General features: G+C 38.5%; 1 protein-coding gene across 5 annotated transcripts in view; it reads left to right on the top strand.

Annotated features, from left to right (window-relative positions):
* LOC109914976 (protein-tyrosine sulfotransferase 2) overlaps positions 1-8,994 on the top strand; it is a 105,379-nt gene extending 96,385 nt beyond the window's left edge. For all 5 annotated transcript variants that reach the window (XM_048611629.1, XM_048611630.1, XM_048611631.1 and 2 more), the window contains one exon: positions 2,063-8,994. The gene's annotated coding sequence lies outside the window, so the exon portion shown is untranslated. The remainder of the gene's footprint in view (positions 1-2,062) is intronic.
* The last annotated feature ends 10,257 nt before the right edge of the window (positions 8,995-19,251 follow it).

Raw genomic sequence — 19,251 nt, 5'->3', positions numbered from 1 at the left:
CCACTTTTCTATACCATATTTCTCTTCCCACACCAACCTAACTTTGACAGAATTGATTTCCATACACATCTGGCCCTTGGGAGTAAATGCAGTTCAAGTTCTAAATTAATTAACATTTTCACCCTAAAGGTGCAGATTTGTATTGTCTCATTCGATCAGTGCTTTGCATCTGTGCCTGATAGGAGTCAACTGGCATGTAGATAGCTCTTGTCCCCCTGTCGCCAGCGTCATGTTGATCTGGTTCACAAATGTCCTTCAGGGAAGGAAATTTGCCATCCTTATCTGGTCTGGCCTGCATGTGACTCCAGACCCACAGCAATGTGGTTGACTCTTGACTGTCCACTAGGCAACAGCCACTATCCCATGAACAAATTTTGTTTAAAAAAAGTCTCAATGTATTCTAAAATGTTTTGTCATTACTATTTTAGTGCAAGTTGTTTGTGTTGTTGTAGCTGAGTACACTGGATGTGTCTGGAGTGTAAACCAAGCAAAAGTTAGTTAAACTAAAGGGAACAGGCAGAAAAAAAGACACAAATCAGGGATAAATCAAAAGAAAAGAAATAAATGAAATCTAACAGGCTAGATCACTTACGTAGTCTCCACAATCTGTAACATTGGTCACATAGAATTATATTCTGTATGGTTTCTGAAGGTACCAAATGTATGCAGATAGCTTCCAGTCGGCTCTGAGGAGTGTTCATTATACTTATAACTGAGATTCCAGTCTTGAAACTTTCAATAAATTGATAATGGGAGGACAACCAGGAAGCAATCAAACCTCTGTCCTGTAGCTTTCGCAGGCACAATCTTTCAGACTCTAGCACAGTTCAAAAACCAGTTTAAACTTTCATTTCTCTTTGTTATACTAGTTCCCTCCCTGTGAGGCCCCTGTTAACTTTAAAACATCTGCCATCTATTTGAGTGTAATGCATCTCTGGAACCAAAACGTCTACAGCATTCTTCGAAAGAGAATTTCACCTGCAATTAACTTCAAGGTTTGGCCTCATAAGTACCAGTTTTAGTTATTTTGGTTTTCCCCTCATCCCGATCCTTTATTAGTTCCACTGCCCACCCACCCACTCCACCCAAACGATCATTTCCCACTCTTAACTGACGACAGAACTAGCTTCTCAGTTCCATGACTGCAGTTTCTTAACTGCAATCAACTATATCCACAGCAGCCAACTAGTGCACCAGGCTGGTTTTGGGCGGATTGAATTAAATTTATAGTAATCTGGCTTGGTTATATAGGCCAGTGCTCTGTGTGCCCAGATCTGCTGCCCTTTTGGGCTTAGACTAAACCTAGCTTTCTTTTACCTTCTGAAGATATAAGTATGGACAAATCCCAGTAATTGAAACAGAATGATCTGGAATAGCATATACAAAGATGAGGTTGTTGACTTGCTTGCCAAGCTGGCTTGTTTTTGTTTAGACGTATCATCAGTGGAGCCTCCAGTGAAGCGATGTTATTCTACTCTGCTTGGAATTTATACTGTACGGTCCGATATGGTGAGTACTGTCACTTCTGGTTTTGATCTGTATGGGTTTGTATATGGGGTCCAATATACATGTTTGTTGATTGAAGTATGGGTGGAGAACCATGCCTCTAGGAATTCCCGTGCGTGTCCGTGTGGTTGGGCTGCTATGGTTACCTTGTCCCAATTAAATTGATGGCCTTCACTAAGGACAAGGTAACCATAGTAGCCCAAGCCACACATAGACAACAAACATATAGAATTAGACCCCGTACACAAACCCGTACAGATTAAAACCGGAAATGACTATACTCCCACATAGCGGACCAGACAGTATAACCTCCAAGTGGAGTAGAATAACGTTGCTTCGTTGGAGGATCCACTGATGATGTCGCCTAACATGGTGACGAAGCATCTCAACAAAAACAAACTAGCTCGGCGAGCAAGTCAACAACCTCATCCACCACCTGAGCTACAGATCTTTGCCAAAACTTTAAGCATGTACAAACTGGAGGGAAGAAAGGGGGAAAATGAATTACAATAGTTTTTAGCAGATTGTTCAACTAATGTAAACTTTTCTGTTCTAGAGGGAATCGGATTGTCTGGAAGACACAATAGAAAATGAAGAAATTACTGGAAATATAAACTGGAAGCATAAACACCTGCTGAGAGAACTTCGTATCTGTACATACTGTAGAGTTTTGATGGAAGGAATGTATCTGTGACCATCTTGCTGAATTTTGACTATTTGTGAAGAAAGCTAATTTAATGATGCTTTCTTCTCCAAAACTAAAGTTCGCTAAATATTTCCAAGATGAAGTCATTAATGTAAAGATCTGTGTTCATGTTGTAAGTGATGTTGCATCATTCGTTTTCTGTGATGGCTGTTTTGTTTTAATTTGGCCATGCTTTCTTCTTCATGCGTATATTGATCATCATGACATGAGCAGTGCGTTAAGCTGCTGTATTATTTCCTATCACCACTATGACAATCTAGAATGTGTAATCCTGTTGGTTTTTCTCTTACAAACTATTTATAATAATGGATGCTGAGTGTACTTGATCAATTAGTATTACTCAATTTCCAAGTTAAAACTGGCAATTTCCCCAGAAAATAATCAATGTCGAAGTGAAATTCAAGCAAGGAGTTCAGATAACCGTTTTTATTAATAGCTAAACCCTTAACATAGCATACTAAAAACAGAAAATGCTGGAAGTACTCAGTAGGTTGCACCTGTATAGAGAATAATAATTCTGAAATTCACACCAGTTCAGTTTTATTATGTTAAAAATGTTGGTTTTGTTTTTAAAGACCTTCAAGCCAAGTTTTTTTGTTTTTGTTTTATTTTTGATGCCATGGCTGGCTGTGCAGTACAGTTTTGCTTTGGGTGACCAGTGTAATAAAATGTCAGAAGAATCTGAGCTGAAGGTGACTTAAATCTGCATCCATGTGAAGTCTGATAGAAAGCATCCACCTCGAACTTTAAGTAAATAGCATTGAAAGAAGCTGGGTCCTTAAATGTTATAAATGCATTCGCTGAAGTAGTGCCAGGTGACACAGGATAGTTCATAATACTGTGACGTATTCTCTATAACTTCCAGATCTTCAGTTGTAAATTGCACAAAACTTCAGTCATCTGCATATCATAACTTTGATTATGTTGCCAAAAGAAAACCTGGGGAAATCATTCCCTATCCAGTTATTCTGTTGCTTTGTTAATGTTCTTTATCCAACTTTCACTAGCAAATAGTATTAGGTGGCCACCCCTGCTCAATCTTGCCTTTCAAAATGGAGGTATGATAACTTCGTGTTAGATTTTAAAATAAAATCTTTCTGTTCTGACCAGATTCTGATAATTCCTGGAAGATAAAGAAAATTTAGGTAAGGTTTACTGTTCAATATTTTCTTTATCTAAAGAAATGTCATTTGGCATAATACCAAGTGAATTCTAATTTACATAAAATACATCTTGCACAAGAGCAGATCATTCGGTCTGATAGTCTGTGGTGACATTTATATTTCACATAAGCCTCTTTCTAGTTTTTTTTTTCAGCTTTTCACCTCTCTCTTCTCCCACCTATTTGTCTAGTTTGTTTTGTTTGGAAAATGTCTATGTAGTGGCATGCTGCACACTCTAACCATTTTGAATGCATGAATATTTCTTTATTTCCTGAGAGGATTTATTTGTAATCGTCTTGAATTTTTGGCCCCTATTTTTGCATTGTTCAAAAGCCTAAACATGGAAAATCTTTTTATTGTTTCTGACAGGGAAAAAAAGCATTCAGTCTTTCCCTTTAGTTAGAATCAATTTTTGGTCCCATCCTCAAACCATTTTTGTACTTTTTTCCAGTACTTTTATGTCTATTTCATAGTGTGAAGATTAAAAAATGAGCTTTATGGCGGCATGACCAGAGTCCTGTATAGGTTTAACATAATTCACTGTTTTAATTGCTTTGCTGACATGCTTTATTGATTTATTTCACCTGCGTCGTTGGAGCTCGTCGGTCTTCTACCACTTCTTTTTTGATAAGGTGTAGAACTTGTTTGTATTCTCCCTACCAAGGGGTATCACCTCACTTATTTATTTAACGTTCATTTGCTACCCCCCTGCCCAATCAGCAAGTGTCTAAAAACATATTGTGCTGTGTTCTTCCTCAGCTTTTAACTGTACACCAATTTCATATCATTGTGAAACTTTGATTATTGAGTAACTTGTGATTGAGTCCAAGCATTCACTGAGTTACGACTAACAATGGTCTCCGGGGACACTGCTTTCATATTTCTTCCATGTGAATAACTATTCTTTAGCACTACCGTCTGCTTGCTTGTTTTTAAGATTTGCTTATTCATCCAGCTATTTGTCTTGACTCGGTGTGCCCAACAATTGTCATAGGCCTTCTGTTAAGTACCTTAATTAAACAGTTAGCCTTCATTTCTCACTAAAAGTAAATATTTCTATTATTGCTGATAAACTAAATGGGTTGATCTCTTAAGATATCATCCTTCTTTTAAATGTGTAATTTTCATCTATAAGTACAAGACACAGTTTAAAAAAAAAAAAAAAATGTTTTAACTACATTGCTTACCACTTAAATTGAAAGAAACAAAAGCTTCCTCTTCAGGATTAGAGCTTCTATCTTCAGTTACTGAATTGCACAGCATTTGCCAATTATTAGATGAATCCGTTTAAGATGTTGACTAAACTCCCAAAATTACGTAATGTGTGGTTGCCTTTTGCTTTCTTCATCTGTTGGATTTCTTTTGATGTTTTTTAAAATGAAGAAGTGTTCAGAGTTGCTAGTGAATTAGACTCTGGTCTTCCACCTGTCAATTGAGTTTTAGTCTCACCAGTGTCCTCTGCCTCTTAGTTACAGGGAAAGAGTACGTTTATCCCAGCAATCTTAAGTCAGTTCTTAATGGACACAAATCATGGCATAAAACTCCTGAATTGCCATTACATTCGTATTCTTGCTGGGGGCTTTAAGAGTGTTACGATGGAATGAAGAAAACTTTAGACAGGAAGCAGTATTCTAAAGTTGCTACTGGGGCATGTTTTGGAGTAGAGTGGAAAAAAAATTATTTGCTGCAGCTAATCCATGTTGAATCCAGTCTAGAAATGTTTAATGTTGCCATTGATTTTTAAATGCCAAACAAAGCCTTTTTGCTCACCAACATTTAACCTTCCTCCTGAGGAAGGGTCACTGGTCCCGAAACGTTAACTCTGTTTTTTCCTTCACGGATGCTGCCAGACCTGCTGAGCTTCTTCCAGCAACTTTGTTCTTGTCCCTGTGTTTAATATTCCTCTCTGGATTAGCGCAAAATTTACAGAAAGATTTGGGGGAAAAAAACTCTCTTGCTAGTTCAAGTCTTAATCTTCATGGCTGTTAGCATTTCATTATGATGACGAAATCAATAGGAATATCTTTTAGAACAAGATATTTGCATTAGTTGTCATATCTGCTATTCTCCATCCTAGTGCCATCTCTGCTATACGAAAAGACATGAGGGGATATGCTCTTTACAAAGATTTAACAGCAGTGTTACCTGTCAATGAATGGAAGTCCTCAATTTTTTTGCTACATTTTGTTTGGCACTGAATTTGCTCCAAGTGCAGAGTTGACTGAAGAGCTCTTAAGGATCAAGATAGGTTTGATTAAAGCCATTCACTTTTTTAAAAAATTTCCTCTGAGATCAAAATGAGCTTTAAAATGCAAATTGATATTGGAAATGCCATTTGTGTGCCTGCCACTCTAACTTCATAATTTGTCCTTTTATCCTCTGTTCTAACTGCACATTTTTAGAATTTAGTGCAAAAGCACTAAAAACAGTTTAGAGGAACAACAAGAAAAAATTTAAGAAGCTGGTAATTTTAGTTTGTTGAATATCGTGTATATTTTTATTTGTGCAGACATATGGAAAGGACGGGGTGGAGGTGGTTGCATTGCTCTGCAGAAATCTTTTCCTCCTAGAGCTCCAGCTCATTTTTGTTCATCACCCTTCAAAGAACATTTTGATTTCCTTCCACGAGTTCTGTACTCTGTGCTGATGCATATTGTCGTCTTTTTTTCTCCCTGGCAACACCTGAAATCTTCAGGACAATAAGAATTTAATTAGATGGTTGGATTCATCCCAGCTGCATCTGTTCCCTAGTTGACAAAGCTAGCCAATCAAAGACCAGTGATCAAACATTAGAATTTATAGTGTGGTTTGATACCAGATTGGTGCTTATACCAATGGGAATAACTTGTCTATTGTCCTCATTACTCACTGTTACACCTTACTGGGATAGCACACCAAAAAATGAGCTCTTCAATTTGCAAAGTTGACACAAAACTTAAAGTTTTATAAGTATGCAAAGGTTCCCAATTTACCTGACTATCAGATCCAGATTGACAAAGCACGAACCAAGTTTCTGTACTTAACAAGAATCACTACTTATTACAAATAATTGGACTCTAGCTACAGGTAAACAATTATAAGCTGTCTGCCTGTAACTACTAATTAAAACGCTGACATACAGACAGACATGGGGCAGGGCAGTGGGGAAATATCATGGGTGTTATGTCAGAGGGAAATACTGGGGAGGTAATTCAGCCTTCTTTGTTCCCAGCGTTTTCTGAGAAAATTCTTTTGCTGATCAGTGCTGATTTGTGATTCAGCTTCTGTAGATGTTTTCACTTGTTAGCGGTGTACACAGGATGACACTTCACACTGGTAAAGGTCTCTATTAATTAGAAGTCACCGTTTACAGCAACAGCTGAAGGAAAAATTAACTGACTTTCTTTACACTTAAAGCCATTCCTTCTGCAGAGAACAAACATGGCCCCCGCGCTTGCAGCGATCCATGGCTTCTCACAATGTTCACAGCCCAAAATTGTTCAGCAATGTGGGAGCCAATCATGTAGTGGCAGCAGGCAGAAGCTGCTTCTCATCAATGTTCTGTGGACTCAATCACATTTTTGGGTTGGCAAGATGTAATTAGTGAGGAGCCACAGGGTTCAGTCTTCATGCCCCAACTATTTACAATCTAATGACTTGGCTGCAGGAATAGAAAGTACAATAACCAAATAAGCAGATGGTGCTAAAATAAAGGGGAAAGTAAGTTGCAATGAAGAAGTAAGAAATTTACAAATGAATACAGCCAAGTTAAGTGAATGGCCAAAATTTGGCAGACGCTTGACATGGGTAAGTGTGAGATTATCCATTTTGGTAAACAGAATAGAAAGTTAGCTTAGTACCTAAATGGAGAAAACTTCAGAGTGCTTTAGTGCAGAGGGGTCTGGGTGTCTTCGTGCGTGAATTGCAGAAAGCTAATATGCAGGTACAGCAGGTAAACAGGAAGGCAAATGGAATGTTGGTATATATTGCTAAAGGAATAGAATACAAAAGTAGGCAAGTCTTGCTGCAACTGTATAAGACATTAATGAATCACTTGGGGGATTTAGTTGCATTGGAGGCAGTTCAGAGGAGGTTCACTGATTCCAGAGATAAGGGTTTTGCCCTATGAGAGGAGATCTAATTGAGGAACGTAAGATGTTAAAGGGAATTAACAAAGTTGGTGTAGAGAGGATGTTTCTTCAACTGGCATAATCTAGAATGAGAGATCATTAGTTTTAGGATAGCAATAGCAGATTTAAAATGGAGATTAGAACTTAATTCTCTCAAAGGGTTGTGAATCTGTGGAAATCACTACCCCAAAGTGCAGTGGTTGCTGAGACGTTGAGTAAATTTAAGGAGGAGATTTGATTATTTATTAGTAATGGCTTGAAGGGTTGTGGAGACCAGACAAAGTGGTGTTGAGGCTGAAGTGTGATCACCCATGATTGTATCAAATGGTGGAGCAGGTTTGAGGGACTCAATTGTCTACTAATGCTAGTTCTTATGTTCTTTTAATGAAAGAATTTCTTCTATTCCATCCAAAGTGAAGGAGTTGGAAAGTGGGGAGAATTTTAATCATGTGTAATATATTAGTAAGAACTTTATATCTTGTACTTTGACACCAGAAGTTACTCAAATAAGAGGTTTGATTTCTATAATTGCTTTGGAAATGGCATAGAATCTTAGCTGCACACAGTTGCTTTAATAACATGTATTATATTGTACTTATTCCAGTCAAATTAGAGACAGCAAATGAAGGGAGAAAGAAATAATTTGGTAACAGACAAGGTGGTACTTTAATCATTTTTGATTTTAGCTCAAATTTCAGTAGTGTAAAAATGAGGAGAGATTTCTACTGAGTAAAGTTTGTTTGTTTGTTATTTTGAAATAGTCTACTTGTCTGTACCTCTCCTTGCCATTACATAGATTCAATCACCAAAAAAGTTAATTGGGAACACGAAACCATTCATACATGTGCTGTGTTGCCCTATGGTTCTAATAATTATTGCTCTTGATAGCTTATGGAAAAGACCAAATTGATTGTTAGATTTTTAAATGTGGGCTGAATGTCAGCAATTTTTGTTTTTTGTTTTTTTGTTTTGGCCTTCATGGTCTTTCATGCTACCAATAAGTAGGTCAGGCATTCCTCTCCTTATCCACCATTTGTCATGAAGCATCCCCAATTCAATATACTCCCAACTTCAGTTGAGCATTGATTGATTCGTCCTCTCGTCCTCTCGTCCCACTGCTAAAGCTAACAGCAATCACGTGTACTTTACTGGCATGCTGTGATTTACAATTTCCAGTTTACAGTTACATTAAAAACTAATTTAATTACAAATGATAGAAAATTTGTAGTGATTGCAGTATAAACCAGAGAAGCTGCTAAGATTTTTAAGTTTTTTTTTTTAAGAAAAAAGGTCAGATTCACTGAATTCCCTTCAGAAAACTACATAAATTTCAAATAATTTAAAAAGAAATTATCTCTTAAAGGAGATAAACTAAATCAAGCAGAGCAACTACCTCAGACCAATTAGATGCATAAAGAAGTTAGTCAGGCATCACAGAAACAGACCCTTCGGTTCAATGACTCCATGCCAAATTATAATCCCAAACTAAACTAGTCCTATTTGCCTGTTCCTGGCTCATATCCCTCCAAATTTTTCCTATTCATGTATCTGCCCAAATATCTTTTAAATGTTGCAATTGTACCTGCATCCACCACTTCCTCTGGAGTTTGTTCCGCACACAAACCACCCTCTGATGGTTTCTTTTAAAAAAAAATGCCTCTTGCTTTTTTTTTAAAACATCTCATTCTTCTTTCTCCTCTCACCTTAAAAATACATCACCTAGTCTTGAAATTCCCCCATCCTAGGGAAAAGATAACTACCCTTAACTCTACCTAGACCTGGTCGTTATTTTATAAATCTCTTACTCTCCAGTGGAAAATGTCCCAGCCTCTCCAGCCTTCCTTTTATAACTTAAACCTCTTATATCAGGAGGTTGGTGGATAAATCTCCAGCTTGATAATATCCTTCGTATAACTGGGTGACCAGAACTGGACATAGTATTCCAGAAGAGGCCTCGCCAATGTCCTGTACAACCTCAACATGACTTCCCAAATCCTATAGTGCTATAGTCAAAGGACTGAGCAATGAAGGCAAGTGTGCCAAACGTCTTTTTTAAACCAACCTATCTATATGTGACTCAAACTTCAAAGAATTATGTACTTGCACCCCATGGTCCCTCTGTTCTACAACAAGGAAGTGAAGTGACAGCATTCAATCAGTGTGGCTTCAAAGAGCCCAGGAAAATTCATATGACTTTTCCCTCGAGAAAACATACTGCTGTTTAGCAAGAAGGAAGATGATTGTAGTAGTTACTGGTCAATCACCTCAGCTCCAACTCCATCACAGGAGTTCTTCAAGGCCTAACCATTTTTATCAATAACCTATCCTCCATCATGATATGAGAATGGAGATGTTGTGTTATCATCATGGAATGTTCAACAGCATAACTCTCTGATAATGTCATATGCAGCAAAGCCTGGACAATATCCAGGCTTGGGCTGATAAGTGGCAAGTAATATTTGTACGATTGTGCCAGACAATGGCCATTTCAACAAGAAAGAATTTAACTGTTTCTCTTTGACATTTCAATGGCATTACCATGATTGAAACCCCCAACTTTCAACATCCTGGAGGTTACTGTTAACCGGAAATTGAACTGGATCAGCCATATAACACTGACTAAAAGGGAAGTTCAGAGGCTAGGTATTCTGTGGTCAGTAATTTGCTTCCTGACTCTCTAATCCTGTCTACCATCTACAATGTTCAAGTCAAGAGTGTAATGGAATATTCTCCACCTGCCTGGATAGGTGAATTTCCAACAATACTCAAGAAACTTGATACTGTCCAGGACAAAGCAACAAGTTTGATTGGAATCCTGTCCATAACTTGCATCACTGACATACAGTGCAGCGCTATATGTTGTCTACAAGATGCAACTCGGCAACCTGTCCAGGCTTCTTTGTCAGCACCTTTCAAAGTTGTGACCCCCTACCCCTGAAAGTCAAAGGTGGCAGATACGTAGGAACACACTACCTCCAAATTCTTCTCCAAGCCGAACACAACCCTGACTTGGGACTATATTGTTCTTAGAGATAGATAATTAAACCAAACTTGGCCAGTGTTACCCACATCCCATGAGCGATGTTCTTTTTTAAAAAAAAAATGCACAAATTACTCCAACTCAAAACCTGAAAAATAGACAAGTCCAGCAGAACTCATCTTCACTTCTTTTTCTGATGAAGAAGACCCAATAGGAGGTATGCCTTTTCCCAATCTAATTGTACGTTGTTGGCCTGTGAAAGAATCAAATGGATTAATTGATGTTGGCTGTTAGGAAGCTGAAATGTGGTTGAACAACCCTTGAAACTTGTGAAAGAAGGAGGTTGAATTTCTGACCATGTGGTACTAGAAATAATGGTTGTATTATTGAACTAGTAATTCATAAACCTGGACTAATAATCCAGAAACATAAGACGTGGGAGCAAAAGTAGGCCCATTCAGCCTATTGAACCGGCTCTGCTATTCAATGTGATCATGGTTTATCTGATAATCCTCAATTCCACTTGGGTTTAACTCTCATCACAACAGCTGGGAAAATTAAATAATCTAATTAAATAAGCTTGGAGTCAATCCAGTACCTGTCATAATGACTATACAACTTAGATCATTGTAACAGCCCTCCTGTTTCACCAAAGTCCTTTGTTGCAAGGTGAGTAACTTAAGGCAAGCCTCTTTATGTTGCAGTTTATCTTATGTCTCTTGAAAGTCTATTTACATTACATTAATCACAATCCCCTCATTAGTCCTCTTTGCTGTTTCAATTTAAAAACTTACTGAAGTGAGTCAAACATAATTTAATACATGCTGGCTTTCCTTCATTAATCCACATTTGTCCAAGTAACTGTTAATTTTGTCCTATTGTTTCTAAAACCTTTCCCACCACTGAGGTTAAACTGAATGGCTTGTAATCGTTGGGCTTATCCTTCCCCTTTTTATTCAACAAAGGGTATATCATTTGGAATTCTGTAGTTCTCTGGCACCACTCCTTATATCTAAGCAGGTTTGAAAGATTATAACCACTGCCTCTGCAGTTTCTGAACTTACTTCCATCTGTGTTCTGGATGTATCAAATTTGGTTATGTCATGGTTGACTGTGGAGATCCTGGCAGATACAGCTTGCTCATGAAGTAGAATATTGAAAAGTTCCTTCATCACTCTTGCAGAAGAACAAATCGGTTTCACTCTGAACTCAACAAGAGAGTTCTTTTCTTTTCACAAATGAGAGAGATCAGCTGAGCTGCTCATCTTCGCAGGCTTCTTGTTTCCCAACTTATTTCAAATATCAAAGCATTCTCCATCCAGTCATTGTTCAAAGAGTACCAGTAGGCGTCTACAGAAGAACAGTTATCACCAGTCATGTGATTTCTAGGAAGCTTTGTAAGAAATAATGTTCAATGCCCACCGTGCCCTTTCAATTCCATCTTTTAAAGGAAATCCAGGTACTTGCACTAAACTTGAAATCAGACATTTTTTCCACTTGCACAAAACTTAAATCCTCCAAGCAATATTAAGAGTTTTCGTAAAATTGGTTTTCTGAAGTGAAAACATTTGCAGGGCTCCGGAGGAAAGGCAACAGAGTGGTACTTGTTAAGTTGATCTTGCAAAGAGCCAGTGCAGATACAGTGCTGAATGGCCTCTTTTAGTGCTGTAACCATTTAATGGTGCCCTGAGGCAAATTTACCAGCTGTAGGTCCACCTTCAAGTCATACTGTACATAGCAGCAACAACACCCATATCTCATGAAAGATTAATAAAAGATTAGATCTTCGTAAGTATAAATTTGTTGATATCAGATACTCATTTTGTCCTTGAAACAATCAAAGAATTGCAATACAGTATTGAAATAATTCACTCACCATTGCTACTGCCACCTTTTCTCTATCTTCTGTCCCTCTACCAAATTGCTCAATCCTCTAGAAATCATAAAGGTACACTCCCTAATAAATTATTTCATACTTCCACTATTCTCACTTTGTCAATCGTAAATTACAAATGTAAGTTAATTTTTCAGATTGTTTGAGCTATTCACAAATGTTTGCCTTATTAATGCCTTACACTATGATATTGTACAATGTTGTGGTTGCACAACACACAGACACCTTTACTGGATGGCTCTACAACCAAAAATTATCTGTTCCTATTTTCTTAACTTTCTTGAGGAAATTTTGATTTTTGTGTGTCACAGAACACCTTTGTACTCTTGGGAACCTCAAGTTCAATGATTGATGCTTTACTTTGTTGACTCTTTGTGGATTTATGATGGAATTTCAAAACCAAACTTTAAGAATGTCTAAGCATATGTTTGTTCTAAGTAAACTGTGAAGCATAGACTTTATGTAAAATAAGAATAATGATTTTCAAAACAAAAATTCTCTTTGTTCTTGAATGTTATCATTTATTGCATCTAAGAACTTCATGTCATTTTAATCAAGGTCATCTCTTGTTGGTTGCAGTGATAAATTAATTGATGGCATTCCTCTTAGCTGGTGGCAATAAAGTGAGCTTGTATTTCTGTCTCAAGCTCAATGTTGAAGATATTATAACATCTTAAATTTATATTTAATGTATAGATTGGACGGCATCAGGAAATGTTGTTGTTTTGACCATAAAATGCAATCTAGAATTTCATATTATTTCTCCGACCTTATATATCTTGATGAGCCATGTCACAGGACAAGAAGAAAATATTTAAGTAATGCAACAAGTGCTGAATCCTAATATAAAGATTTGGAGCCAAGGTCTAATTTTACAATGGGTATACCTGAATTAAAAACATGATGCTGAGAGTATTCACAGATTCATCAGGACCTGAAAGGTACAAAATAAGTAAATATTTTAGGTATAGAGTTTTTATTACTTCTGGAAAGACAAAAGATAACTGTTAATGTTTTGGTTTCAGCTGCGCAATATGCGGTATGTAACATTTACCATGCAGCATCCTGTGAGGTGAATTGCAGGACATTTCTGGAACATTTGAGGCACTATTTCAAAATGCCTGTAAATGTGCACTTTGTTTGGAGTGACAGTACCTGTTCCTGTACTCAACTGACATGCGAGGATAACATCAGGTTCTAGAGGGTACTCTTCATCGCCTATGTGGTATCTGGAGATCTGTCTTTGTGGTACTGGTGGTTACCATAGGCTGCCTTAGAATGAAGGCTTCATGAAAACTGCTAGGAAAACAATTATTGACTTATCACAATCTTGCGCTGATTGTTGTAAACTTATCAATGTAGGTATTGGCATATGTGTTAGGGTGCAGACATGGCCAAGTGGGTACATTTCTAAGCTTCCTAGAAATGTTACTAGCAGCAGGAGATCAAGACAATGACTGAAAATTGCTTCCTATTTATTATCTCTTTAAATTAACCTGCGTACACACCAATCTCTTGTCACCCTTCACCTTTGTTCATTGTGGCAGATAATTCTTTCACTTAATACATGCATAAACATTGGTAAGTTGTGTGTATATCAAAGTAATGTCACCTTAATTTAAATATTGCAAAGAAGTTACCACGATAATTTTAGATGATTGCTTCCTATGTACCTTGCCCCATTTCTATTAATTTAGCACAACAAGTGTATAGAATGTGCAAAATGGATACAGTTCTCAGAAACAACCAGCATACATCAGTAAATTGAGCAATAATAATTGAATAGAAACTGTGTTATATCAAAACAAAGTGCTGGATAAACAAAGCGGAACTGGCACCACTGGCAGAGAGTAAAACAGAATTACTGTTTCAAGCGCATTGACTCTTCTTCAGAATGGAAGAGTGATGGAAAAGTAATGGGTTTTGTGCTTCAGACTGTTCGTAAGGCAGGCTGAACCACTTGAGTGCACACAATAATGTGCACAAGCACAAATGACCTCTATGACGCAAAGGGAGTCCTGTTTCTTTAATTGTATTTTCGAACTCCAATTCATAGTCTTGTATTATTTTCTTCCTCTCAGCCTTTGAACTCCCTCTGACAGCGAAATTTTGGCAAGTGGAACTGATTGTCCTGGGAGTCAATAGGAAGTGAACTCAGAAGCTGCAAGACAAAGAGAGCAGCAAATTCTGTCATCAATCAGAGGTTGAGGGGTGGAACCTGAGTCGGTCCAGTGAGTCACCGTGCACCCCAGTAAGCAGTTCACTTATTAAAAAAAATTTCTTTTGTCAATAGAGTAGTTAAATGATTGTCAGTCTGTAGGTTTCTTAGAGCTCCTACTAAAAGTTTCCAAGACTTCTGATATGAATTTGAATGCAATGCTCGAATGTTCAACATGGGCAGGTTGTGCTGTACCCAGCATCGGCATTGGCCACAAATGAAGTCTTTATACAGTTGAAATGGAAATGTGGCAACTGGAACAGAGCGGGAAGTCAGGAAGAGTTCAAGGAGGTTTAGACATCCAAGTATCACTGAACATCAGACAAGGGAAGTGGTAATGATTGCAGAGAAGACCAAGCAAAGGCCAGATTAGATGCTAATAATAGAATAAAAATGAGCTCTGGCTGAAAGCAAAACCATGACAAAGGGTAAATCTCCTGGTAGAGGTGGAAGAAATCAAAATTGAAGGCATAGTTCATGGCCTAAAGTTGTTGATCTTGCTTGCGAACTAAGAGAGAGTGTTATTGCAAAGCAGTCATCCAGTCTACATTTGGTCTCCTCAGCGTAGAGGAGATCACCTTCTGAACAGTGGCCAGAACAGTCGAGATGGAAATGTGTACTTAAAGTGCTGGGTGGAGAGTTTGGATGGTGAGGAAGGACGAGGTGAAGGGACAAGTGTTTAACTTCTGATTGCTCGGGAAGGTATGTGGATTGGGGGTGGGAGGAATAAGGTGTTGGTGCAGGAGGAGGTGGGCCAGGGTATAAAATGGTCCCTTCTGAATGCTGAAAGGGGAGGGGAAGATGTGTATGATGGCATCAGACTGAAGGTGACAGAAATGGTGGAAGATGATCTTTGAATGCAGGCGCTGGTGGGGCAGAAAGCGAGGACAAGAGGAACCTTATCATTGTTTTGAGAGGGAGAAGAAGGGGTGAGGGCAGAACTACAGAGCATGATGGATTGGACACTATTAAGGGCCCTGTCAACCATAGTGTGAGGGTATCTTGAGTTGAGGAAGAAGGAAAACACGGCATAAGCACCATTTGTAGAAGCTAGCATCATCCGAATAGATGTGATGGAGACAGAGAAACTGGAAGAATGGAATGAAGTCTTTACAGGAAGTAGGGTATAAGCAAGCATAGTCGATATAGCAGTGCAAGTTGTTGGGTTTGTAATGGATATTAGTGGACCGCTTAATCCTGGAAATAAAAACCGAGAAGTCAAAGAAGGTAAGGGAAGAATCGATGATGGACCAGGTGACAGGAGAGAAGAATGAAAATTGGAGGCAAAATTTCAGAATTTTTCCAATTCCAGACAAGAGCAGGAAGAACAATATTACAGTCATCAAATCTTTGGCAAGGGTCTCCAGCCTTTCCTTTGTCTTTCGGATATTGACACATTTCCAGTATCTTTACTGTTTCAAATTTTCAAGATTTGCATTTTTGTTTTGTGTTGGAAATTGCTTTGGTTTGGTAAACAATTGCCCTGCATATCATTTGAACTTGATAATTACATTCTCAAGAATAAGTAAGATCCCTGACAATATAACTTTGAGGTCAATACTTGGTAGAAATTAGAAAAAAAAGTAACAATACAAAGTTGTATACCTCCATTTAGTAATTTTAATGAAAAAGTTGATTTAAATACTAATTAATGATGAGCCATCTCAAGAATAAAAATACACTGGAAGAGAGAATAGCTGTAAATGACATCACAAAATGGAAGCAGCTACTGCTGGAAACTTGAGGCTTCACTAATTCCCATGACTGAAAGCATCTGTTGAAGAATGAATTATTCGAGGTAGTAAGTAATTTTTTGTGGCAAGGAAAAGGGTGAAACGAAAATCTCAGCCTAGTTTGCAGAAAGATATCTGAAATGCTGGTGTGACAACCTTGAGTTTTTTAATAATTTCTGTCTGCTAAGCTGACAATCAGGCTGAGTAAGCTTTGGGAGTCTGGTACGATGTTGGAATATATTATTCAATTATTTGAATTACCACAAAGTGAATTATGATATATTTTTCACAGGGATTTCAGCCTTCAGATTGGGCAGGGCAGAAGGATTATGATGTGTAGTGTAAATTTTGTGCTGTCTATAAGTAAAAACGATTGCAGCATGCAGCGAACGCTAAGCGCTATGTTAAATGGCTGCATGCCAGAGCAGAGGTTCAAAATTGTGATATGCTACCATGAATTGAAGCTTAAACTGAAATTACTGGTGAAACTCAACTGGTCAGGTAGCATCAGTTGGAAGAAAGCAGAGATAGCGTTTTTGGCTTTGGTGACTCTTCAGAGCTTGTCAGCCTTATTTAAAACTAGCTTGTACCTTTAATTGGAGGCCCCTTTTGGCCAGAACATATGCAAAAAATCAGTTTGAAAGTGATTTTGACATTGAAAAATCATAAGAATGGCAACATAATGACAATATGTGCCTGAAAGATTTTCCAGTGCTGAAAAGGAGGCCTTTGTTGCAGGAGGAAAATTGGAGGAGAAATCTCAGCTAACCACAGGATGCCATTCAGGCAAATTCTGTGAAGGCATTGGGACCACTTAGCCATGAGTGGCCACAATGCACAGCACTGAAATTGACAAGAAGTTCACTGACCTCATAAGGTGATCTCAAGGTCAGTGAACTTGTCTTCAAAAGCTATATCTTGCCAACTGCTCCAGTAGCCTAGCTCAATGCATCTCTCCCCATCATTCACGTACCAACAATCTACATCAATTAGAACTCCAATGGAATATTCATAGGTTCATCTCATTCTCACATGCTGAGTGCTGCTGCAAGCCTCCTATCCACATCTCATTTCACTGCTTGCACTGGCTGCCAGCTAGTTAACCAGGACAACTCCCAAACGGATTGCACTTTCACTGGCGCACTCCTTTTCTCTTGTAAGATAAGATGGCATATAATTGAGGGTCTGCAGCACCTAAACTACAGGGAACAGTCACAGCTGTTTATCCTTACTCAAAGTGCTTCACATTCTTAGAGCAGCCATGACTGCAGCAGTGAACAACAGTGCTGAAACCATTAATGGTGATGATGTGCTCATAGCTAATCCTTCCATTCCATTTCCCTGGCCTACCCCCAAAATCCCACAATTTCTACTAATTCACAAGATCTAACTGGTGTATGCATTCACCTCTTCCTATTTGTACCACAAACCCACCCTTGTGCCTTTCTCATTCAGATACCAAAGAATTGTAAAGTGACCAGGAGTGGTAAAAGAGAAAGTGATGGAAAAGCAGGAGGACACAGACAATGAAGAAACATCATCACTATCACACCCATACCCTACAGCTCATATACCTTTATTACCTGTCCCTAATTGCCCTTGAGAAGGTTGTGGTGAGCTGCCCGCTTGAACCAATGCAGTATACATGCTGTCGGTTGACCCACAATGCTGGAAGGCAGGGAATTCCAGGATTTTGATCCGGTGACTGTGAAGAAATGGCAATATATTTCCAAATCAGGATGGTGAATGACTCAGAGGAGCTTACAAGTTGTGGTGTTCCCAAGTATCTGCTGTCCTTTTCCTTTCTAAATTGAAGTGTTTGTGGATTTGGACGGTGCTGTCTGAGAACTTTGGTGAATTTCTGCAGTGCATTGTGTAGGTAGTGCACACTGTTGCTTCTGAGCATCAGTGGTGGAGGGACTGGATGTTTGTAGATCTGGTGCCAATCAAACAGGCTGCTTTGTCCTGAATGGTGTCAAGCTTCTTGAGTGTTGGTAGAGATGCACCCATCCAGGCAAGTGAGGATCACATTCCTGACTTGTGCCGTGTAGATGGTGGACAGGCTATGGGGAGTCAGGAGGTGAGTTATTTGCCACAGTGTTCTTAGCCTCTGACCTGCTCTTGTAGCCACTGTATTTATATGGCGAGTCCAGTTGAGTTTCTGGTGAGTGGTAACCCTGAGGATATTAACGGTGGGGGATCCAGTGATGGTAACACCTTTGAATATCAAGAGATGGTGATTAGATTGTCTCTTATTGGACATGGTCACTGCCTGGTATTTGTGTGGCATGAATGTTACTTGCCACTTGTCAGCCCAAGCCTGGATATTATCCAGATCTTATTGCATTTGAACATGGATTGCTTCAGTGTCTGAGGAGTGACAAATAGTGCTGAACATTGTGCAAATCTTAGTGGATAACTGAGAGGCCACCAACTTTATGGATGCCAATCCTCAGTCCATTTTCTTCCATGTGATGTCAAGGAAATTGCTGAAGGCACTGGATGCAGAAAAGTCTATCCGTGCTGACAACTTCTTGACAGTGGTATTGAAGACTAGTGTTCCAAAACTAACCACTTCTCTAGCCAAGTTGTTTGAGTATATTGACAATGTTAGAACTCTATTACATGAAAAATTGCCTACTTTTCTCCTGTTGGTGAAAGGCAGAACAGATCCGATCCAATCCAATCAATTGCCACATAATCCATCTCTTTAATCATCAAAGTGATAGAAGTTATTGTTGAACTCCATTAAAATGAAACTAAACTCAAAGCTGTAAACTTTTACAGTGAGCACATTCTGTAAAATGAAAACCTGTCAATTGTTTAATTGGGGGGTCCCCAATTTATGAATGTCTGACTTATGAACGCTTGTACTTAAGAATTTGATCCCAGAGATCAGTGCAACTTTAAAGACCTGGTATGAAAATATTTCATGCACTTAT

This window comes from Rhincodon typus, chromosome 24 (genome assembly GCF_021869965.1).
Source record: "Rhincodon typus isolate 14 chromosome 24, sRhiTyp1.1, whole genome shotgun sequence".
NCBI lineage: Eukaryota > Metazoa > Chordata > Chondrichthyes > Orectolobiformes > Rhincodontidae > Rhincodon > Rhincodon typus.
This window is presented reverse-complemented; position numbering and strand designations above follow the sequence as displayed.